Raw genomic sequence first — 6,964 nt, 5'->3', positions numbered from 1 at the left:
ATTACCTTAAATTATAAATTAAAACTGATTTTGGTAACATTTTAGTGAAAATATAATGAAATTGGAGAGTTTCAAGTTCAAAAGTTGTTTATGATCACGTCTAAAGGGACGATGTGAAAAACATTTAGTATATTATTCATAGGAAAGTGGATGCTAAACATGTGAGTGGCAACCACATGGATCCGTTGATTTTTGCAAGTGCAGAGGAAAAATCTGCCTACCATCCAAAGCCTAACCATGTTGAAGGACACCAAGGTGCCTTGAAAGGTGTTCTTCGAGCTCATTCCGAGAAGGCACCATCGTTTGAGATCAAGAGGTGAGAGCTAAAGGAGTAGCAGGAAAGATTAGTCGAGGAACCAAGAAGATGGGCAATCAAGTTGGAAGGAATTGCTTGAGTAAATAGGCGTTATCTTGCCAAATTTCAATGGACTAAAATAGAACTTAGCGTACAAGTTTTTATGGCCAACATAATAGTGATCCTGAAGAACGATTCTTATAATGAAAATCTAGAAGGTTACAGGGGGTAAGAGTTCGAAGGCCACAGGTGTGAACGTTTATTTGCTACCTGGAGTTTATCACCACCCTCACCCACAGTTATGGAATCAAATCAAACATTTAATCAATGAAAAATACGGGCAATATTTTGTCCAAATATTATTATATTTGGTTTCTTGGTCAGACTTTATTCTGATTATTTCGGAAGACTATATTTTCATCCAAAACTGAATTAAATGTTATCCCATCCGAATTACGGGCATTCAGCTTCTACTTAATATTCATCAACCCAGTCCCGCTGTAGAACATTGCCATTATTTCTGTTTTCCTCCCGTTTTGGGAAACCCTGCGCACCAAAGTGAATAAATAAATACGAAAAGGATTATACAAATTCATACGAAGGGAATGAATGAAAGAAGATGCTATTCAGTTATTTATATCAAAAGGGAGGCTATTAATTCTTGAGCTGACGGACTGAAACGGATTTGACTGTCATCATGCAGTCCTTTGTGAGGGAGGTTTAAAGCCGAATCAGCTTTCCTATTGATTCATTTAACAATGGGGCCATCGGCATTGCTCACGGCTTCCAAAAATTCCAGCCAGCATTCATCAGTACCGTATGTGTATTTCATCAGTTATTTTTGTTTCCTTTATCTGTTCTCTAATAGTTGAAAAAATGTAGTTATTTAAGATAAAGAAAAGGAACTATTTTCAAATCAAATGGGACAAAAAAAAATAAAATCCGAAGTTAAACAACCACAAACTTAATTGGAATGAACGTATTAAAGTTGAAACAACATTATGAACTATTAACCAATTTACTGTACAATGATCTAAATATTTACAAAAACCAAAATATTAACAATAATAAAATAGTAGATAATAAAGTTTATAGTAATAATATAAATATTGAAAATATTAAAAATAAATGTGGTAAATATAGTTAAGACAATGTACAGAGACTTCTCTTGTCAAGTGATCCACGGACCCAGAATCCCAGCACATTTCAATATAAATAGGCATAAAGGTTTCAAGATTGAAAATGTAGGTATAAAACAGATATTTATCCTCCATCCAATATCTATATTACCTGACCTCCTATTAAGAAAAGAAATCTAAACAGAAAGTGGAGGCCAGTAAAGGTTCACAGAGAAGCTTGAAGATCTTGACACAGCAGATGAGATATAATATTTCGCCTAAAGTTTCCTAAAGATGCAGGGGAAGCTATTTTGTCTTCCAGTGGAAGTTCAGAATGCTAGTCTCAGAATTAATGCTTCCAAAGAAAAACAAATAGGGATGAACAGCACGGTTGCGAAAAATCCTCATATACAGGAAACGCATGATAAATAGTCTACAATTATTTTACCTTGCAGGCATGGTGAACCTGGACGAAGGATGTGAAAACCCGAGTAAGAAAAACATTCTTACAACTCTTACCAGTATAGAAATATGCATCTGACATATGCATCTGAGGCATGGTAAGTCACCGATGATATGTATGAAAGGCACCAGCTGGAGTTTTTTAATTTAAAATAATTTCTTTTGTCGGCATGCCAAAGATACCGCCGGACCTATGCAAATATCCGTCGGCTACAGATCTAAAGAAATGTACTGTATAGAGAAATAGAAATAGTGTGTAATATATAGATAACAGAGGGTATGCACCCTCTGAGATCGGTTGACCGTGTAGGCAGAGTTAAACAAACAAACACCCCTTATCTTGCACGTGGCCAGTTTAGACATTAGAAAGCACAGAGAAATAGCCGCCGTCATTGAAAACAAATAAACACCCCTTATCTCACACGGGGTCTCTCTAAAAACCTCGGGAAAAATACAATAAGCCGCCAGAAGCCGGCTTTTTTCGTAGAAGAAACTTTTAAAGATGAAAGGTAGGAAAAAGACCGACTTTCGTCGAAGGTCATTGGACCTTCTTACCCCCTCTGGAAATAGAGGAACCAATCAGAGGACAGAAATCAAAAGAAGGAGGAGTCAAAAATGAACAAAAAGGGAGAGATGAACACCGTTGAAGACAGTTTTGTGGAGAGTCTCAGAGGGACAGTTCGAAGGAACAGTTCAACCGGAGTTGAAGACAGTCGAAGTCGGAGTTGAAGACAGTTCGAAGGAGCCCGGAGTTGAACACAGTCTGGTAGGAAGTCTGACGGAAGAACAGGCTGAGAGAGTCTGGGACAGAAGAAGAGGACTGGGAGTTGGACACAGAGGAAGACAGTCTGGAAGATCAGCGGTAGCCGGGAGGCGAATATGGACGCTCTTCCGCGACAACCACCAAGCCGACCGATGTACCGAAACAAGTAAGACCTTTTCTGATGTAATTAGAATGGCAGTAGTAGAATAAATAACATAGAGTCAGTATAAATATTAAATATCTCAACGGGTACTTCTCAATTCATTCTCTTATAATTAAAGTATAAGGATACAAGTTTACTATGCTCTCTCATAATAGTATTCTTGGTAATGTATATCTAATTGTAAATATAAAACATGTAACGAGGACTTTACTTTATAATTAATAATCCCTGCATGCCACCTCATATATGTATAGTATAGTAAATTGGTGAACACGATACCGTTGGAAAGGAACTCCAATGATTAATTATGATATTCATATCTAGCATACCACGGCGAAGGGGTCCAGATGGTATCTAGTGGTTGAATTAAATATAGCGCATCCCTTTTCAGTCGGTTCCCATCAGGAACTGATAGAGATACATAATGTAAATATATAATATAAATATATAAATACAAAAACATAATATAAATACATTAATATATGAATAGATTTCAATATAATACCTGTACGGGGAACCCCTAGTCGGGCTTAGAAACCCCGAAGCCCCGTACACGGCACCAAACAGGTGAAAAAAAATCCACAGACTATTATAAATATAGTTAAATTTATTAATAGAGTAATTTATAAATTACAAAAAAAAAAAAAAGTATCTCAGAAATATACTGAGACCACACTCTCATCGAGAACTATTTTCATAATCTATCCTTAAAAAATTAACCGAACAAAAATCAATCGATAAGGTAAGAAAGCATCGGAAATAAATAAACAGAATGATGTAACCTAACGGAGTCTAGAATGGCACCCTCAGGGCCAGGACAATCTAGGACGGTCGAGCGAAACCTGGAGGAGAACCATGAAAAAATGGAATGAAGGAACTTGCAAAGAACCGAAGCGAATAAAGGAACTTCGTAGCAGCCTTATGTCTCGCCAAAAAGATTACAATATTTAATCAATCATCAATAATATTTTTTTTTAATATTTATTTATTGCTATTTACAACTGTACATTATAATACATTTAGTAAATCAGATCTAAGTTAAATTGGAGTGTTACAGGCGTGTAGAGAAACTACCCATTGATAGCACTCTAATGACATTTTACATTAGCTGGTCTCGTGGCCATCTTCTTTTCAGGCGCCTCGGAGGGTTGTCAGGAATGAAAGAGGATGCAAGATTAGAAACTAAGGGGATTGAGTGGTTAGAGAGTTTATAATGGAAGGAGTGATATCTGGTTCGGGCTAGATCGGTTACATAGGGAACATTAAGGTCTTTATGTATGATTTTATTTGTGACAAAGTAAGGAGGATTGAGGATTTTACGAAGGATTTTGGATTGTAAGGATTGAATACGAGAGGAATTCGAAGGTTTAGTGGAGCCCCAATGCTCAACTCCGTATGCCCAGATTGGCCTTATTGCAGTCATGTAGATCAGTCTTTTGTAATGTGTTGGAAGTTTAGACCGTTTGTCTAGTAAGTGCTGTAATGGTCGAAATCGACGTGCAGTTTCCTGTCTTTTCAGTCTGGTGTGAGGATTCCAGTTTAATCGCTTGTCCAAATGTAGTCCAAGGTAGCTCTGTTCGACAGGGGTAAGAGTAACATCGTTAAATGAAACTGTAGGGCAGTCAGTAGGTTTACGACGAAAGATAATGGTGATTTGATGGGATTTGTTGGAATTTATCGTAATCCTCCAATTACGACATCAATCTTTGAGGACTTTGATATGGGATTACAATAATATAAATATAATATACAACGCAATACATAATTTCCTATATTTCAAGATTAATGATTTGACGTAGAAAAAAGTTATAATATGTGTCTATCCCAAATATATTTTTTGTTGATGAAAAATCAAACAGCGTTAAGTTTTATTCATGAAAGGGATAACAGGTCATTTCAAATCTCCAGCTTTCCTGATAATTCGGACTAAAATCGTTGAATGAAAATATAGGTCTATCAAGGAAAATACATTTGTCCCTGGGTACAAATAAGAAAAAAAGGAGTGGATTAAATTCGGTCTAATTATAAGTAATCTTTAAAAATTCATTAATATTGGATTAACTACAAGTGAGAGTGGAGAAGAAGGATTTTGCGGAATTTATTTCTAGATATAAACACGATTTCTAAAAATCAATATGGGAATGAATATTTTCGATTCTGAGAACAATGTATTTTAATCACTCCCAACGTGAAAACAAACATCTTTTGACTATTAGGGAGGCAAAATATAAATTTGTAGTTATATGAAATGAAAAGTGTAAAAATTCCTTAAAAAAAAGAAAACATTTTGTATTTTTATTTATTGTGTATTGGACTACAGTAAATGACCCACGAGATTGATAAAGCAAGTTGTGTGTATAGCAATCCAATACATCCACAGAGCACCACTTGATAAATAAAGTGTTCCTCTCTCTATCTTTAGTAAGCTGTCGACCAGTTAATTACTTTCTTTTTTATTTATTAGACAGGTTTTTTTTCTACATTAAAAGAATTTTATATTATTCAATTATTGAATAACACATGAACAGTGAGAAAATCTTATAATAAGCACAAACCATTAATAAGAAAAATTAATTTAATTAAAATTTAATTTTCAAAACCGAGTGCATCGTCTGATTTAAGGTTAAAAAAAATGACACGAATCTAATATATATATAAATTAATATCTAGTTGTTCTTACTTTATGCGCTGCCATACCGTTCATTGGATTGCTATGAGTCTATTTGCTAAATGTTCAGGATTTTCCCGGGAAGGTTATAGGTTATTCTGATCTCTTCTGAAAAATATTTGTTAACAAAATAAATCATTTTTAGAGCTTTGCTCGGAAAGTATAAATTTTTTTCATGGTTATTATATGCAAATTAATTAGTCTCTTTATGAAGAATAAGAAATAAATATTACGGATTTTTGAAAATTATTTTTTTATTCACTAAAAATTGAAAAAAAAAATCAAAAAAGCATGAGGGTTTCAGTAGGTCAAAAAATTGTTTTATGAAAAAAGGAAATCATACTCGCTTATAACGTCTTCTGAAACCTTCAAATACCATTTTTCAAAGAAATTAAAAACTAGATATTTTTTAACTTAATTGTTGTTTCATGCATGAACAGTGTCTATTATTAAAATCGTTCATAACTCACTTATTATCCAATTCCTGCGTTTAACTGTTAGAAACCGAATGTTTACTCTTTTTACCTATATCCAAATTTATATTTAATGAAGTTATAAGGGCGAAATATTGGTTTAGAATAAAGAAAACTTTTGAAATGTATTATTTAAATCTCAGGTTCTAATTTGTTTAATTAAATTGTTTATGGCCTTAGTGCAGTATATAGAGCCCTATACCATTACTAAGTTGCGTGAAAATTGGTTGAGTCTTGTTGAAGTAATTTTTTTGATTATTTAATATATTTGATGCCAAAAAAAAGTAATTTCTGATTTATTTTGAAAATTTTTATTTAAACGTTTCTTGTGGTGCTAAACATATGGACTTTGTTTTACTTCTGTAGAAATTTACCGCCATTAGATTTAATGCCGTTGTATGGGCGAAATATTTGTTTCAAATTAGTCCAGCGGAACTTCACGTTCCATCAGTTCCATGTCATAAGGCAATCAAAGGGAGAAGACACCCTAAAATACATATAATTTATTTCATATATTATATAAGTATGAACTACTATTTTTTAATGGAGAGTACGAAAAAAAAAAATTCAAAGGAGGATATATTTTTTTTTTAATTATTCAATACAATGTAAGGCTAACATTTTGGGCCAAAACAATTTACGTTCCACAATTTGAATTTATGCGTTTCTCGATGTGCTAAAAACGAATATGAACTTTGTTTCACTCCTGCAAAATCTTTTATACTTATATCTTATATAAAGAAAAACTTTATATCTCTAGTTCTATATATATGATTTCAAAAATGCTTCGAATGTTGCCGAGGAGGGGTAAGGCATTCCTCCTTAACGTCTACAACGCATGCATGAGGATTTCCTACTTCCCGACCATCTGGAAGAGAGCCATCGTCGTTCCTCTACTCAAGCCTGGTAAGAAGGGCGATGTGACTGAGCACTATCGCCCCATCAGCCTCCTCTCGCATATGAGCAAAATCCTCGAGAGGCTCATCCATCAACATCTGATGAAGCACTGCACCGAAGAAGCA

Source organism: Halyomorpha halys, unplaced genomic scaffold, assembly GCF_000696795.3.
Source record: "Halyomorpha halys isolate HHAL.00 unplaced genomic scaffold, Hhal_1.1 Scaffold422.1, whole genome shotgun sequence".
In the NCBI taxonomy this organism is placed as follows: Eukaryota; Metazoa; Arthropoda; class Insecta; order Hemiptera; family Pentatomidae; genus Halyomorpha; species Halyomorpha halys.
This window is presented reverse-complemented; position numbering follows the sequence as displayed.